The 16873-nt window shown below is 39.0% G+C and overlaps 1 protein-coding gene and 1 long non-coding RNA gene across 3 annotated transcripts in view; one reads left to right on the top strand and one right to left on the bottom strand.

Moving 5' to 3' along the window:
* LOC126365926 (endoribonuclease Dicer-like) overlaps positions 1–12429 on the bottom strand; it is a 401671-nt gene extending 389242 nt beyond the window's left edge. The window contains exon 1 of one of the 2 annotated variants that reach the window (XM_050008684.1): positions 12330–12429. The gene's annotated coding sequence lies outside the window, so the exon portion shown is untranslated. Of the gene's footprint in view, positions 1–8092; positions 8224–12329 lie in introns of those variants that run through there. The other variant, XM_050008683.1, reaches the window with a different exon arrangement.
* LOC126365927 (uncharacterized) lies at positions 8450–9535 on the top strand. The gene is made up of 3 exons (XR_007566273.1): positions 8450–8730; positions 8897–9008; positions 9124–9535. It is a non-coding gene; the product is annotated as an uncharacterized LOC126365927 (long non-coding RNA).
* Positions 12430–16873: the final 4444 nt, after the last annotated feature.

Here is a 16873-nt window from a genome sequence, read left to right as displayed (position 1 = left end):
AACCAGTCTGTGAACAGAACAGTGAGACTAGATCCGACAGGCAGGGCTCCCACATTAATGGGACGCGATGGGCTTCAGTTCGCCAGGAGCGATCCCTGGAGATACTTGCAGAAACGGTCTGCAGTTTTGGCCCGTTGTGGAAGTCCACTTGTGTGGACAGTTATTCACGCGTCACAGACACCATGTTGATGAAACGAGACTGCAGTGACCAGTCCATACAAAAGGCAACTTGCGCAAATGCTCTGAGATCAATACTAATGAGGACATATAGCAACTCACTTCAAAGATGATCGCTGAGCCACAGACAGGCGTGTAGAAAGGTGCCACACTCTCACAACTAAATTTTCGACCATAGCCTCTGTCAGAAAACAAGAGCACACACACACACACACACGCGCACAAGCACACACACGCGCACAAGCACACACACACACACACACACACACACACACACACACACACACACATATAATCGCTCAGACACAACTCATGCAGACACAATTTATGCTGTCTTCAGTCGCTGCGTCTAAAGTCTCTGAGAATCAGATCCAAACAAACCTCTCACCATGCCTCGCTGCCTCTTCAGCAGCTGCTAGGCTAGCAGCAAGAAGTGGTGGCAGCATTTACTGGAAGCTGAGGGGAGTGGTAGGAAGAGGAGAATCAGTAGGAATGACGGAGTAGGGAAGCAGCACACGTACTCAGCTGCACCCAGCCAGTGATGATACATGACATCCCAGTAAATAAACAATTTCATCTACTGACACAAAACAAAAATTTTCCAGTGTTTTCTTTTCTTTTTTTTTTCAAATTTCCCTGACATGTTTGAATTTCCCTGATTTCCAGATCTTGTGGCAACTCTGCCAACTGAACTGATGAATGACTGGAAATGGTTACGTTCAGTTACTCGGAGACAACTAGCAGCTATTCATTGGCTTTACCTTCTTAAACAACAATGGAATATAATGGGTGACAATGCGCCATGTCATTGGAGCACAATAGTATACATTTGTTTTGAAGAATGTGCTGGACAATTTGAACAAATGATTTGGTCACCCAGATCGCCCAACACGAGTCCCATTTACAGTCGAAGATTTATGGCACACAACCGAGAGGTCAGCTTGTGCACAACATCCTGCACCGGTAACACTTTCGCAATTATGGACAGCTATAGAGACAGCATTTTAAGTAGGAAGTATCCCATGACTTCTATCACCTCAGTGTATTACGTACATTGACAAGTTTACTCTACATTGATGACTTATGATGTACATAATGAAATAATAAAATTCTGATTCTGAGGCATTATTATTATTATTATTATTATTATTATTTCTTTCTTATCTCAGACGTTATGTCTGATCAGAAGTAGAAAGTGACGCGGACCTTGATCAAGCGCGACTTCCTTTTAACTGTACGGTATTAATTGAACATGTATCAATAATTACGGATTTCTGTAGTTGTATATATACGTTTGGATGTAGCTATATTGTGTTGATGTACTGGTGGATATTGTGTGGTATGACTCCTGTAGTTGATAGTATAATTGGTATAATGTCAACTTTATCCTGATGCCACATATCCTTGACTTCCTCAGCCAGTTGGATGTATTTTTCAATTTTTTCTCCTGTTTTCTTTTGTATATTTGTTGTATTGGGTATGGATATTTCGATTAGTTGTGTTATTTTCTTCTTTTTATTGGTGAGTATGATGTCAGGTTTGTTATGTGGTGTTGTTTTATCTGTTATGATGGTTTTGTTCCAGTATAATTTGTATTCATCATTCTCCAGTACCCCCTCCATGAACCATGGACCTTGCCATTGGTGGGGAGGCTTGCGTGCCTCAGCGATACAGATAGCCGTACCGTAGGTACAACCACAACAGAGGGGCATCTGTTGAAAGGCCAGACAAACGTGTGGTTCCTGAAGAGGGGCAGCAGCCTTTTCAGTAGTTGCAAGGACAACAGTCAGGATGATTGACTGATCTGGCCTTGTAGCAATAACCAAAACGGCCTTGCTGTGCTGGTACTGCGAACGGCTGAAAGCAAGGGGAAACTACTGCATGCAGCTCTCCTCTTAGGTAAAATATTCCGGAGGTAAAATAGTCCCCCATTCGGATCTTCGGGCGGGGACTACTCAAGAGGATGTCGTTATCAGGAGAAAGAAATATGGCGTTCTACGGATTGGAGCGTGGAATGTCAGATCCCTTAATCGGGCAGGTAGGTTAGAAAATTTTAAAAGGGACATGGATAGGTTACAGTTAGATATAGTGGGAATTTGAAGTTCGGTGGCAGGAGAAATAAGACTTCTGGTCAGGTGACTACAGGGTTATAAACACAAAATCAAATAGGGGTAATGCAGGAGTATGTTTAATAATGAATAGGAAAATAGGAATGCGGGTAAGCTACTACAAACAGCATAGTGAACGCATTATTGTGGCCAAGATAGATACGAAGCCCACACCTACTACTGCAGTACAAGTTTATATCCCAAGTAGCTCTGCAGATGATGAAGAAATTGAAGAAAGGTATGATGAGATAAAAGAAATTATTCACATAGTGAAGGGAGACGAAAATTTAATAGTCATGAATGACTGGAATTCGAGTGTAGGAAAAGGGAGAGAAGGAAACATAGTAGGTGAATATGGATTGGGGCTAAGAAATGAAAGAGGAAGCCGTCTGGTAGAGTTTTGCACAGAGCATAACTTAATCGTAGCTAACACTTGGTTTAAGAATCATGAAAGAATGGTGTATACATGGAAGAACCCTGAAGATACTAAAAGGTATCAGATAGATTATATAATGGTAAGACAGAGATTTAGGAACCAGGTTTTAAACTGTAAGACATTTCCAGGGGCAGATGTGGACTCTGACCACAATCTATTAGTTATGACCTGTAGATTAAAACTGAAGAAACTGCAAAATGGTTGAAATTTAAGGAGATGGGACCTGGATAAACTGAAAGAACCAGAGGTTGTACAGAGTCTCAGGGAGACCATAAGGGAGCAATTGACAGGAATGGGGGAAAGAAATACAGTAGAAGAAGAATAGGTAGCTTTGAGGGATCAAATAGTGAAGGCAGCAGAGGATCAAAGTAGGTAAAAAGATGAGGGCTAGTAGAAATCCTTGGGTAACAGAAGAAATATTGAATTTAACTGATGAAAGGAGAAAATATAAAAATGCAGTAAATGAAGCAGGCAAAAGGAATACAAACGTCACAAAAATGAGATCAACAGGAAGTGCAAAATGGCTTATCTCACTAGGGGTAAGATAGATACTGCCTACAGGAAAATTAAAGAGACCTTTGGGGATAAGAGAACCACTTGTATGAACATCAAGAGCTCAGATGGAAACCCAGTTCTAAGTAAAGAATGGAAAGCAGAAAGGTGGAAGGAGTATATAGAGGGTCTATACAAGGGCGATGTACTTGAGGACAATATTATGGAAATGGAAGAGGATGTAGATGAAGATGAAATGGGAGATATGATATTGCGTGAAGAGTTTGACAGAGCACTGAAAGACCTAAGTCGAAACAAGGCCCCCGGAGTAGACAACATTCCATTGGAACTACCTGGTGAGCAAGATGTATGAAACAGGCGAAATACCCTCAGACTTCAAAAAGAATATAATAAATCCAATACCAAAGAAAGCAGGTGTTGACAGATGTGAAAATTACCGAGCAATCAGTTTAATAAGCCACAGCTGCAAAATACTAACACAAATTCTTTACAGATGAATGGAAAAAATAGTAGAAGCCGACCTCGGGGAATATCAGTTTGGATTCCGTAGAAACACTGGAACACGTGAGGCAATACTGACCTTCCGACTTATCTTCGAAGAAAGATTAAGGAAAGGCAAACCTACGTTTCTAGCAATTGAAGACTTAGAGAAAGCTTTTGACAATGTTGACTGGAATACTCTCTTTCAAATTCTAAAGGTGGCAGGGGTAAAATACAGGGAGCGAAAGCCTATTTACAATTTGTACAGAAATCAGATGGCAGTCAGAAGAGTCGAGGGACATGAAAGGGAAGCAGTGGTTGGGAAGGGAGTAAGACAGGGTTGTAGCCTCTCCCCGATGTTATTCAATCTGTATATTGAGTAAGCAGTAAAGGAAACAAAAGAAAAATTCGGACTAGGTATTAAAATCCATGGAGAAGAAATAAAAACTTTGAGGTTTGCCGATGACATTGTAATTCTGTCAGAGACAGCAAAGGACTTGGAAGAGCAGTTGAATGGAATGGACAGTGTCTTCAAAAGAGGACATAAGATGAACATCAACAAAAGCAAAACGAGGATAATGGAATGTAGTCGAATTAAGTCGGGTGATGCTTAGGGAATTAGATTAGGAAATGAGACACTTAAAGTAGTAAAGGAGTTTTGCTATTTGGGGAGCAAAATAACTGATGATGGTCTAAGTAGAGAGGATATAAAATGTAGACTGGCAATGGCAAGGAAAGCGTTTCTGAAGAAGAGAAATTTGTTAACATCGAGTATAGATTTAAGTGTCAGGAAGTCATTTCTGAAAGTATTTGTATGGAGTGTAGCCATGAATGGTAGTGAATCATGGACGATAAATAGTTTGGACAAGAAGAGAATAGACGCTTTCAAAATGTGGTGCTACAGAAGAATGCTGAAGATTAGATGGTTAGATCACATAACTAATGATGAAGTATTGAATAGGATTGGGGAGAAGAGAAGTTTGTGGCACAACTTGACCAGAAGAAGGGATCGGTTGGTAGGACATGTTCTGAGGCATCAAGGGATCACCAAGTTAGCATTGGAGGGCAGTGTGGAGGGTAAAAATCATAGAGGGAGACCAAGAGATGAATACACTAAGGAGATTCAGAAGGATGTAGGTTGCAATAGGTACTGGGAGATGAAGAAGCTTGCACAGGATAGAGTAGCATGGAGAGCTGCTTCAAACCAGTCTCAGGACTGAAGACCACAACAACAACAACAACAACATTCTCCAGTACATTCTGTGGTGCATACTTGTATGTGGGAACGTGTTGTTTTATAAGTTTATGATGTAAGGCAAGCTGTTGATGTTTTATTTTTGCTACATTGTCATGTCTTCTGGTGTATTCAGTATTTGCTAGTATTGTACATCCGCTTGTGATATGATCTACTGTTTCTATTTGTTGTTTGTAAAGTCTGCATTTATCTGTTGTGGTATTGGGATCTTTAATAAAATGCTTGCTGTAATATCTGGTGTTTATTGTTTGATCCTGTATTGCAATCATGAATCCTTCCATCTCACTGTATATATAGCCTCTTCTTAAACAATGTGTTGGATGCGTCTTGATCGATGTGTGGCTGTGTTAGATGATACGGGTGCTTGCCATGTAGTGTTTTCTTTTTCCAATTTACTTTCTTCGTATCTGTTGATGTTATGTGATCTACAGGGTTGTAGAAGTGGTTATGAAATTGCAGTGGTGTAGCCGATGTATTTATATGAGTGATTGCTTTGTGTTTTTTGCTAGTTTTTTTAACATCGAGTATACATTTAAATGTCAGGAAGTCGTTTCTGAAAGTATTTGTATGGAGTTTAGCCATGTATGGAAGTTAAACATGGACAATAAATAGTTTGGACAAGAGGAGAATAGAAGCTTTTGAAATGTGGTGCTACTGAAGAATGTTGGAGATTAGGTGGGTAGATCACGTAATTAATGAGGAGGTATTGTGTAGGATTGGGGAGAAGAGAAGTTTGTGGCACAACTTGACTAGAAGAAGGGATCAGTTGGTAGGACATGTTCCGAGACATCGAGGGATCACCAATTTAGTACTGAAGGGTAGAGTGGAGGGTAAAAATCGTGGCCGTCCCGATTATAGGTTAAGGTTAGGTTGAAAGGTGATAATTTGGTTGTGAGTCAAGGAAACAAACAAAATTAAAACACAAAAAAGTGGTAGCAAATTGACCAGTAGCATCAACAAATGTTTACGTTTCCACATATTTAAACTCACATTACCATATCCTACGCTCTTTGATATTCAACGCACTTCTCATCATGAAAAGTAAAACTGCTAGGTAAATTCAGACTATGTAGATCAGTTAACGAACAAGTCCAAGGCAATTATTTTGAAGCATATTATGTATGTATATCTTACATAAACTGCGGAAAATACATAACTTCTACCACAAAATTCTGATGTGACCTGAATGTGTACCTGATCGCTTATCATAATTTCATAAAATGATATAAAAATACTACAACCATTGCACAATGTACTTGACTATTGGTATGAGTATGATGGTGACAATTCGTTAGGTAAACTTCTCACAATTTTTTTTTCAATTTCTAGCATTTACCAAAATTCTTATTGTTACTGGAAAGCGATTTTGTTTAAGGACATTGGTACAATGTTTATGAAAACTCAGGAATGTTCCGCGGAATTGTAGTTTTTGAAGTCTGGTATTTTGCATATGTTACACATCCGGCATACCAGTTGGAATAGCTGCATTTCCTCCAAAGAATCTTAATAATTTTGAGGGAATGTCATGTACTCTAGATTTTGTGTTTTAATTTAGATCTTTCATTGCTCAGTCAAATTATTCTTGCAGTATTGCATCCCCACCCGATCTTCAGTTACTAACTCTTCCCCCTCCACAACATCATCTGCCTGTTTTCCTTCTGTATGTTTGTTCCATGTTCCAGCCATCCCTTTCGTTAGCACTTGATGTTCCTACAGTTGCTTCTCTTTTCGTAAAAGTTTTCTTTGATCAGTCCTATTACAGGATGCAAATAGATGGCTCTGAACCACAGGTGACTACTTGCATTTTTTGTTTATTTTGAGACATGCGATGGAACTGGTAGCAAGACATTGTCTGTATATGACTCTGCAAAAACTTCTGTGGCGTGTTTGTATTGCAGATGACTAGAATAGCAAGGCAAGAGGGCCGACAGGGAGGACAAAAACATTGTCAGCACCCGACAGTTTTGCTTCCAGCAATTATGGTAGGACATACCAAATGGAAAAAATGATCCTGCAGTGATGAATCGTGTATGCCTGTTTGTCACAGTGATGTAACTTTCCTCAATAGTTCATTAAAGAATATGAAAAATGGTTTTAAATGGAAATAGCACCAAGTCGTGTTGTCCTGTTCTGTGCACAATAATATTTTGGCGAAGTGAAAGTCATTATTTCTGTTATTTCACATGTGTTTTGTGTTCAAGATCAGAGACATTATGGACAAAAGTGGAAATGATCCAGCAGTCTTAAAACAGGATACTAGAAAAAAATTCATAAATCAAGACGGACTTAATTGTCCTTGAAAAATGCTTGTTGTTGTTGTGGTGGTCTTCAGTCCTGAGACTGGTTTGATGCAGCTCTCCATGCTACTCTATCCTGTGCAACCTGCATCATCTCCCAGTACCTACTGCAACCTACATCCTTCTGAATCTGCTTAGTGTATTCATCCATATAAGAGAAAGAGAATCCCTGACAGCTCGCAGCGCTGTTGCCGTCTTTCCATTGCGAAGCGGGCAGGTGCAGCCGGAAACAGTAGCATTCAACAGAACTTCAGCCCCAGTCCACTGCAATTGTTAGGGATCAACGCCGACAACTATAGACCTCAGGCTACGTTACACATCACTGCCACCACTGACAAGTTTACAGGGGGGGTAGTCCAAATATCACACTCTGGCCTTATTTGATAAGTTTACAGAGGGGGGGGGGGAGTCTAAATATCACACTCTGGCCTTAATTGATAACTTCTTCCTGTAATTATTACAATTATTACAGATTCAAACAAATTACGGCGATTTTATGCAGTAATAAAACTAAGTCGCTGGGATGCGCAAGGAAATCAAAGATATATATTTAAATGTTTCACTGAAATAAACTGATACTGTATTAACAGCGCTAATTCTAATAACAAACATTACGTTTATTAGTTTCTTTAAAGATAGCGCTACTTTTCAACGAAATGGACGTTGTTGTGCAACAGAGTTCTTTGATCGAGTCTTAAATTTCTACGCAGCTACATAGCAATTAATATGTACCGTTAGGTAGCTGAATACATGTACTCATGTAAAGTATCTGATTCCTTTTTAAACTGATTAAACTCGCAAAACTAAGTGACAAGAAATATCTTACCTTCGAGCAAACGACTGATTAACCAGGTATAGACTACGCTTAGAAAACTTCGCACCTCGTTGCCTTCGCTCATTCCAACGAACAGGCTCTATATGTAACCTCGATCACTAACTTAGCTACTGGAGGGTAAGAACCGAACAGTGTCGCCAACTACAAGTTATCATGGTTTCACTTTATAATGCAATCTCTATATCCATTATGTCCATTTATTTCGATACAATTGTGGGTAGATCTTACATATGCTCACTTTGTTAGAAGCATGCCTGTATTAATCCCGTTAACAACAATGTACGTACCGCTGTCGACTTAATACATTGACAAAGGAAGGTCTAGGAATTAATTGTAAACAAAGTCTCACAGTGCACGTCTCAGGCAGCTGTGACGTCACCCACACGCGTCATAACAAACCGAGCCCTTTTGAGTTTCTCGCAACTTTGCAAATCGCAAGTACAATTTGCTATGTTGTGCTTCGGATCGAGCGAACGTTATGGTTTTCGACTGTGCCAAATAAGCACTGATCAGAATACCACGGAGGTGCTACATGCCAAATTGCAATTACGGCAATGGGCCTAAAGTTGCTGTGCTTTATTTTCCGTCTGATGAATCTCTAAGACTGGATGCCTAGTAAACATTCAGTCGTAAGTATCGTTGTGTCTGTCAACTACTACAATACCATGCATAAATCGTAACGCATAATAGCTTTTACTCCGAAATATATTACGACAGGAAGCAATACACAATCCCGCCCATCTTAACGGTAGTTTTCATAACATCTTTAACAATCAACTGTACGCTTCTTTTAAGGTTTGTGAGCAGCATTTCAACTAAGAAGATATTTTAAGCAGTACAAGTATGTACGACCCAAAAACTGGCAAACTGTTAACAGCACCATTGGATCGTCGACGCTTAAGAAAAGGTAGGTTAAAGAACCAAATGTTAGGCAGAGGCCAACATTTGTAAATTATAATGTAATAAGGAGAACGCTAGTTGTATAGTTGCATGTCGTTTGATGTTAGGCTTTTCTTTTTCAGGTGCTGTACCTATAAAGTTAACAGATGTCCTTGAAAGTCCCAGGGAGCTACTAGAAACTGCCTTTCGCACTGCCATTCGAGAAAGTGTAGAAACGCAGGAGAATTTGATAGAAACGATTTCTACCTGTAATTTGGAGTAGCTGAAACGCAAAATAAGTGACTGTGATAAGCATTGTGACGGGATTGTAGTTATCAAAATAGACAGTGAGTGCTTATTGTTAATTAACCACAATCCTTACCCAAGAGTTGTCTGCTCCTGTGTTATAAACAGGATTTATCTCTAAGTGTTTTTATTAACGATGTGTAATTGAAATGTGTTGGGAAGATGAAATTTTCCAAGACAGTCTGCAACACATGAGATGTGAGTGAAAATGTATTTGGTGTATAATAAATATGAGGTTCCTGTTGATAATGCTCTGTTATTCATTAAAGTTAATTAGCAGAACTTTGTGGAGAAGTTTCCAGAAAAAGAACCTAAAATAGATTTTTTAAAGGAACAGGTTTCAGGCTTCATCCTGAAATGTAAAAGTTCATCTCAGTTTAGTTGTTATGCAGACATTTGAATATGGGGTCATTAGTAAATACTATAAGCCCAAGTGAATGTAAGTTTCTGAGAAGCACTGGCATTATTCCTATGTCAAATCCAGATACTGTCCAGGCATTGTAATAAGCTTTTAACTAATCCAGTCACTGAACAACAAAGTGATCAGGTATGAGTTACATCACAGAAAGCTGGAACATTAGCATCCAGGACAAAACAGTTCTTCTGTTAACTGATGAAATAAATTTGAAACCCCAAGCTTGATTACAAAGGTGGGGATATTGTGCCCTTCAACAGTGACAAATTTTTTGGTGCAACCAGTGCTTAGGTTTTTATGATACAAAGTTTAGATCCACCTTCAAAGGGTGTGGTATACATTCTCCCAGTTAAAACAATTCAGGCTGATGTATTTTTCTCATACACAAAAAAAGTAATTATTAAATTAGAAGCAGCTGGATTTGAGGTGTTTGGGTTAGTGGCAGACAATAATTCTATTAATAGAAAAGCAATGTCTATTTTTAGTACTCTGTCGGAAGTGCAGAAAGTATTGTCACACTGCACAAACTTCTGCAGTTCAACCACTGTACTAGTTTGTGGATACAGTTCATCTTTTAACGTGTATCTGTAACAACTGGTTCAATGGAAAGGAGCAGATTCTGTGTTTTCCTGATTTCAATGGGAGCATGGAGGGACATGTTGCATTGGTCACAGCACTAAAAGAGCTACACATGATAGAAAAAGATTATTTATTACAATACAGAAATTCTCAACTTAAAAATTTGTTTCCAAATTAAATAAAAAGGCAAAATGTTACACTGGTGCTTTGTATCTTTATGATATGACAGTTGTCGCTTTGCAGAAACTAGGTTCAAAGAAAGAAATTCAAAATTGGGTAACATTTATGAAAGTAATAAATCTTTGGTGGTGTATTGTGAATGTGAAAACATTACTTAAGGGTCAGAGGCTAAGAAATGTTTTCCATGAACCTGTAACTACTAATGCCCATCACATATTTGATTTTTTAAGTAGCTTTATGTCTTAGATTTATGGCATGGGTTGCATGATAGTAGGAAACTTTCTAAAGACACACATTTTGCTCTAAAGCATAGAACAGCTGCTTCGGTTGATTTCAGTAGCTACTGGCTGTCTGATAAAAACAGGTCATATTTGCTCCTTGGGAAAGTACAGACTGACAGTTTGGAAGATAGGTTCGGTAAAAACCGCCAATGAAGTGTGGGAAATTACCACATTTCTCTTAGGCAGGTTTTTTGAAACTGAGCAAAAACTTCAGGCTCCCAGCATGTTCTCCCATTAGTACAGTCTAAAGCAATTGGCGATGTGGTTACTAAGGTGTCAGATATTTTTGGAACAACTTTTGAAATCCAGGGGTTAAGATACCACAGTCAGCTACACGATATTTTATTTCATTTACCAGATCTATTAAATGTGGTATTTGGGTTTAGCCAACCTAGGTGGTACTGCCGGAGTCTTTTGTTGGTAAGTAATTTTTGTTTTGGTTATATTATAGAGTAATTGTGATGTTTTGTGTATTGTATATTTATGATAATTCAGTTGTGTTTTAATTGATGTAGTGAATATGGGGTATTTCTGGTTTTGAGTTGTTAATTTTGGTTCCAATTTTCGGACTTGTAGCTGCTCGTTTTTTGGGTAGCTACTGTTGAGATATATAGGTCAAGGAAAATGTCCGATTCCCCTCTTTGCAGTTGTAGGTGTTGGTGTTTTGGTATCGGTATCTGCAGTGGAGCCCTTTTCTAGGGCAGATGGCAAGTTCTTGTTCTTTCTGCTGGAGCGCATACCCTGTCGCAGTCGAACTGAATCTTTCGCTTACAAACATGTGTTAGCTTCGACATTGCCAAGTAGTAATGAGAATTTTTGTAACGTCTCTCTGGCTTCCAGTGTTGTGGAGGAGGAAGGGGAGGGGGGAAGGGCTCACTGTGAGATGTGAGTCGCTCAGACGCACAGTCTTTGTACGCGTCACACTTCTGTGTCTATGCTACAAAAACGTTCATATAAAAACATATAAAAAACATACTGATATTAAGAAATGAGCAGTAACGCCAAATATAAGCAGCCCCTGTAAACTTCCGCTAGTTCACAACAGGTCTAGTTCCGCCTTGATATGTTTAGCAGCGTTAAAGTTCTCGAATGAAAAATGCTAAGCATATTAGTCCAATAAAATGTAAACTTACGAAAACAAAATCATAACACACGTAGTCATGCTAAAAGACTATACTCCATGCATTGCGCTGTTAAACTAAGTTCTTACCATCAATATCGTTTGTATTTGCGAGGGCTATATGCAGTGAATGAATGGTCCAGCCCACCCATCTACCAACGTTACTTTTCTTTATCTCTCAGGTTATTTAACAACTATATTCTCTACAATTACACGAGAGAAACCTGCACGCAGTTAATGCATGGTGATAAAAAATTTAAGAACGAAACCTCAGCTTGTGTCGACGTTGAAAACACATTTAGACTTTGCTGTAACTAATCCCTGTCATTAAACAAAGATTAACACCGCCTTGTTTCGTTTACTTAATTTATATTTCACTCGCTCAGGAAGCGACCGACAAATAATTCTCTAACTTAAATTATAAAAATTAAAGTGTATTCCGATCAGAAAGTATTTCATGTCACCCACCTTATCTGCAGCGTTTCATTTTTTGTTTACGCTTACACAGTTTTCACTACACCAGCTATACACAAACCACAACATTGTTTATTTTCTTGAAGCAGCTGATGCCCACGCATGCGCAGAACAACTGTGGAACAACGTGGTAGAAGTTTCGTGCGCATGCGCACTGTGTAGGTGTAGCAGCGACAGTCGAAGTTCATAGCGTTTTGCCGTCACGTACTCCTATGGCTGTTCTTTCTCCTGCGATGAAGTTACGACACTTTTTTATTCTCAGTTTACACTTTTTCCTCGGTATCTGCCCAATCCTCTACTCTAGAGAATATCTGTGACATACTCGGTGTGGTTTAAGGCATAAGGGTCTCCTCACATGGATGCCAGAAGAGCCCAAGTGCAAAATTTGTGTACAAGGTGTACCATAATTAGCAGCGAGAATTGACACGGGTGAAAGTATCCGACAATAAATGTAAAAACGTTCAGTAAAGCTGGTGTTCCAAACCAACTGTTAGCGACATGAACGTGAATGTGTGGCGAGCCATCAAATATTGACTAAGGACTCCCACGTATAAAACAGCTTCAAACGTCAGATTATTTTGCAAATGAGTTAATGTTTTAAATAATTGACGTTAAGCATGTAAGCGAGGAAAAGTTTAGAAAATGTTCCACTCTATGCTTTAAGTTTGCTGTGTTGTAGTTGATGTGATGATAGCAGCATACTCTTTCTGAAGTACTTGTGCGGCGTTTTCTGCATCTTGAAATGTCCTGAAATAAGTTTTTTTAAACCTAGGATCTAATAATGTCACAAGCATATTAACAGTGAATGTGTTAAATGGTTTCACCCTTTCATTGACTAATTTAATCGAGGAATGCAGAACACTTCGTCCTTCATTAGTTGTTAAGGTGCTTTACAAGTCTTAAAATTATGCAGCAACACGTGGTGAAAGAAGTATAATTAATGAAGCAGTAATGTATGACTCTCCTGAGATTGTTGTTGTTGCTACTTCAAAAGGTTCAAGATGATCTATTATCTCTCGTGTAGATAAATAATTTTCTAGTGTGGACTTTCATTGATCGCAATCAAGTTCACTTCGTACATCCAAAATTATTTTGAACGTGTGGCATCAGCTATTTCATCGAGAGGCACTTATTGTATCAGTCTCAGTTCTTTTTTGTTTGCTCTCTTTTGAACACTGCGCAGTTTGTCACTGGCTATTGTGGAGTTATGAAAGAAAGTCACAAATTGCCTTTGCTTTCAATAAAAATTTGGAAGATATTTCTGCTTTGACACAATCTTGTACTTTTAAGTTGCTGCAGTGGGCAAAACAGGGTGAATGTCGAATTCTTAAGATTTAGGCAGCTATTTCGTAAATGCAGCGTTATCTGTAACCACTACTACAGTCTTATCACGGATATTGTATTCTAGTAAGGTCTGACAGATGATCAGAAAAAATGTAATGTTAGAGTAACCTGCCAGTACGTCCGAAATTTTGCATAAAATTGTCAAAAAATTTCATTCTTTCAATGTCTTTTTATCTGAAAAATTTCTTTCATATACAAAAAATAATTCTCATAAAATTAGGCGAATATATTTTTGTCGATGGTTGAGCTTCAGCGTCTTAGAAGTACGGGAAAAGCAGGAAGAGGAGGAAGAAGAAGAAGAAGAAAAAGAAAAAGAGGAAGGTCACCATAATGAATAGGGATGCGAGATGTTTACTGGTCAGCCATGCAAAGCTGTTGTTACCTTAGGTGTGCATGCTTGCTGATGGACTGCAGCAAATACGGTATAAATTGCACATGGGAATAACAAGATTGAAACTGTGTTGAGATCAAGGATGGTTTCTCCACTCATTATGTTTTTTTCTCCACTGAGTTGACACTAAGTACAAAACAAAAGGGCCATCACTCCACTGCAGTGCTACAGCCGCTACATCACTGAAATCGGCAAGACGTGATCTGAGTGCAGTCGACATAAAGTGTGCAGCTTGTAGAAGTTGGGTTCGGTGCTTCGCCTTTCGCCGGGGGCAAGCGCACGGAGCGGTTTAAAGAGCACAATACCTTTAATGAATGGAAAGGAAAGGTGCGGCGAGAGATTGCAGTGCCGATGTATTCCTATAATACAATTGTGTCGCTCAAGGGTTGCACTTGACAGAACCTGGCAAATAACGTTTCGTCGGCATCACTGTAATGGCGATACGACAGCTTCCACTACACAATGGCTGAGAGTTTTCCATTACCACGGGAAAGTTTCGATTCGGTTAGTAAGGCCTATATTTACAACTTGCTATGGTTCGTCTTTTTTTTTTTGTAAATATATGCATTAATATTGACCCTGTTTTATAAGCACCAAAAGTTTTAATTCTGTTCCGATTCGCTTACACAATGGAAGCACTTCCGCATAAATCGCCAAAAGGTCAAGTTGAAATCGCCAAAAAAGCAAGTTGTTCATGTACTCGGAAGACAGACAGCAACACAGTAACTGTAACGCCACTGCCAGCTGATTTTGCTATGCTGTATTAATTTTGGTTCAGACGGTGTTGGGGTTCGCGTTCGTTTCTCGCTTGTTAGTCTGCTACCGCACAAACACTCAACTGAAAACTATGGGCACGGAAGTAACAATGTTTTGAGAAAACGCATTATAGAGACACCAATGTTCAAATGTGTGTCTTATTTGTAATAATGAACAAGGAAATATACTAAGTCTATTGTAACACAATTACTATGTTACTTGTTACGGTTGACGGTATCCGTAAACAGAATACAAATGACCGACGGTTTCAGATTTCTATCGACAAGACGGAGGAGGGGGATTGGGGGCGGGGGGGGGGGGGGGAGGGGATGTGTGAAATTGCCAAGAAATACCTTACAAAGTTACGCGGACTTCACTTACACCGACATGTACCGATCACAAGAATGAAACGAAACTCAGTCTGGCATTGACGAATTAAAGAAAGAAACATTTTAAAAAGTGTTAGTTACGTGTGCATAGATTCTGCGTTGTGATGACCTGCAGTTTTTGTCACTTTTAGTATGGGTTACACTTATTTTTCGTCTATAATAAAGTGGCAGGTCAATGGAAAATTCGTGTTGCTTTTACATATTCCGTTGTAACACAAAAAAATTACATTTTGTAAGGACGTCCCTAATTTATTTTTTGTCTATTCCTGTAGTTTTGAGATCAGTAAACATTTAAGTGTGGTTTTACTTGGCAACTCATATCTGATGTCAAACGCATACACAATTTTTTTTTTTTTTTCAAACATCGATGGTAGGAAGTTCTGTACGGCAGCATATCGATAGCAACCATTTATGCATAAAGAGAATCAAGTTCTTTCTTTTTTCACTTTTGAACTGGCATCGTGCAACTGACTTCTGTTAAAATAATTTTTTATACAGATTCTTGATTCTTTTGGTTGCACCTGTTGCACTTGATCTAGATCACAAGTTGATCCTTCTCCTTTCAGTTCTATTACTAATGCGCGGTTCCTAGTTTTTCACCACGCTTTCTTTTTAGAAGGGAAGCAAAATGGAAAGCGGTAACTACAGAGGAATCAGCTTGTTGAATGTAACGTATAAGGTGCTGTCCATCATTATCCTCAGAAATTTGCTACCATTCATAGAGAACAACATACAGGTGTACCAAGCTGGCTTTCGACCAAACCGATCGACAATAGATCACATTTTCACACAAGACTATTGTTTTAAAAACATTGGGTATATGATAAAGATATCTACAGCCTGTTCGTCGATTTTCAACGTGCATGTGACAGCATCCACAGGAATAGCCTATACAATGCAAATGCGTGACTTCAGAATCCTTGAGAATCTAGTGAGAATGGTGCAAGCTTGTAAGGAAGGGTCAAAGGCAGCACGTTTCTGAGGAGCTACATCAGAAACATTCGAGATTTAGACAAGCCTCAGACAAGGGAATGCTCTCTCATGTGTTCTGTTCAATGCCATCTTAGAGAAAATAATTAAAGAGTGTAGGCAACAGGAGTGGGCTGCAGTAGAGATAGACAATAACTTAATTGTCTCGCATATGCGGATGACATAGTACTATTAAGTGAATCAAAGCACGAGTTGAAATAAATGTACCGGAAAATTGACAATAATGCACAGAAAGTAGGACTCAAAGTGAATCGAGACAAAACAGAGTTCATGGAATTAGGAAGAAGACAAGAGCAGGTAGAATTTCTTGAGACAGATGGCAAGAGGTTCAAGAGAGTAGACTAGTTCAAATACTTTGGATCTTGGTTTACTACGGACAACAGCATAAAAATGGACATCAAGGAAAGAGTAGCAGTGGGAACGAAATGCATGCATTCCCTCAAAGAGACGCTTGGCTCTAAATCGATCTCAGTGAACACTAAGATGAAAATCTACAACACAGTGATATGCCCAACAGTAATGTACGGTTCAGAAACATGGAGCACGACTAAGCGAGAAAAGGGGAAAAAAAACTATTAATATTTGAAAGAAGAGTAATGAGGAAGATAAGGGGACCAGTTTTAGATAACGGAGAATAGAGGAGAAGGAAAAAACAAGGAAATCTACCT

This window comes from Schistocerca gregaria, chromosome 4, assembly GCF_023897955.1.
Source record: "Schistocerca gregaria isolate iqSchGreg1 chromosome 4, iqSchGreg1.2, whole genome shotgun sequence".
Classification (NCBI taxonomy): domain Eukaryota; kingdom Metazoa; phylum Arthropoda; class Insecta; order Orthoptera; family Acrididae; genus Schistocerca; species Schistocerca gregaria.
Note: the sequence above shows the minus strand (reverse complement) of the source record. Positions and strands in the feature narration are given on the sequence as shown.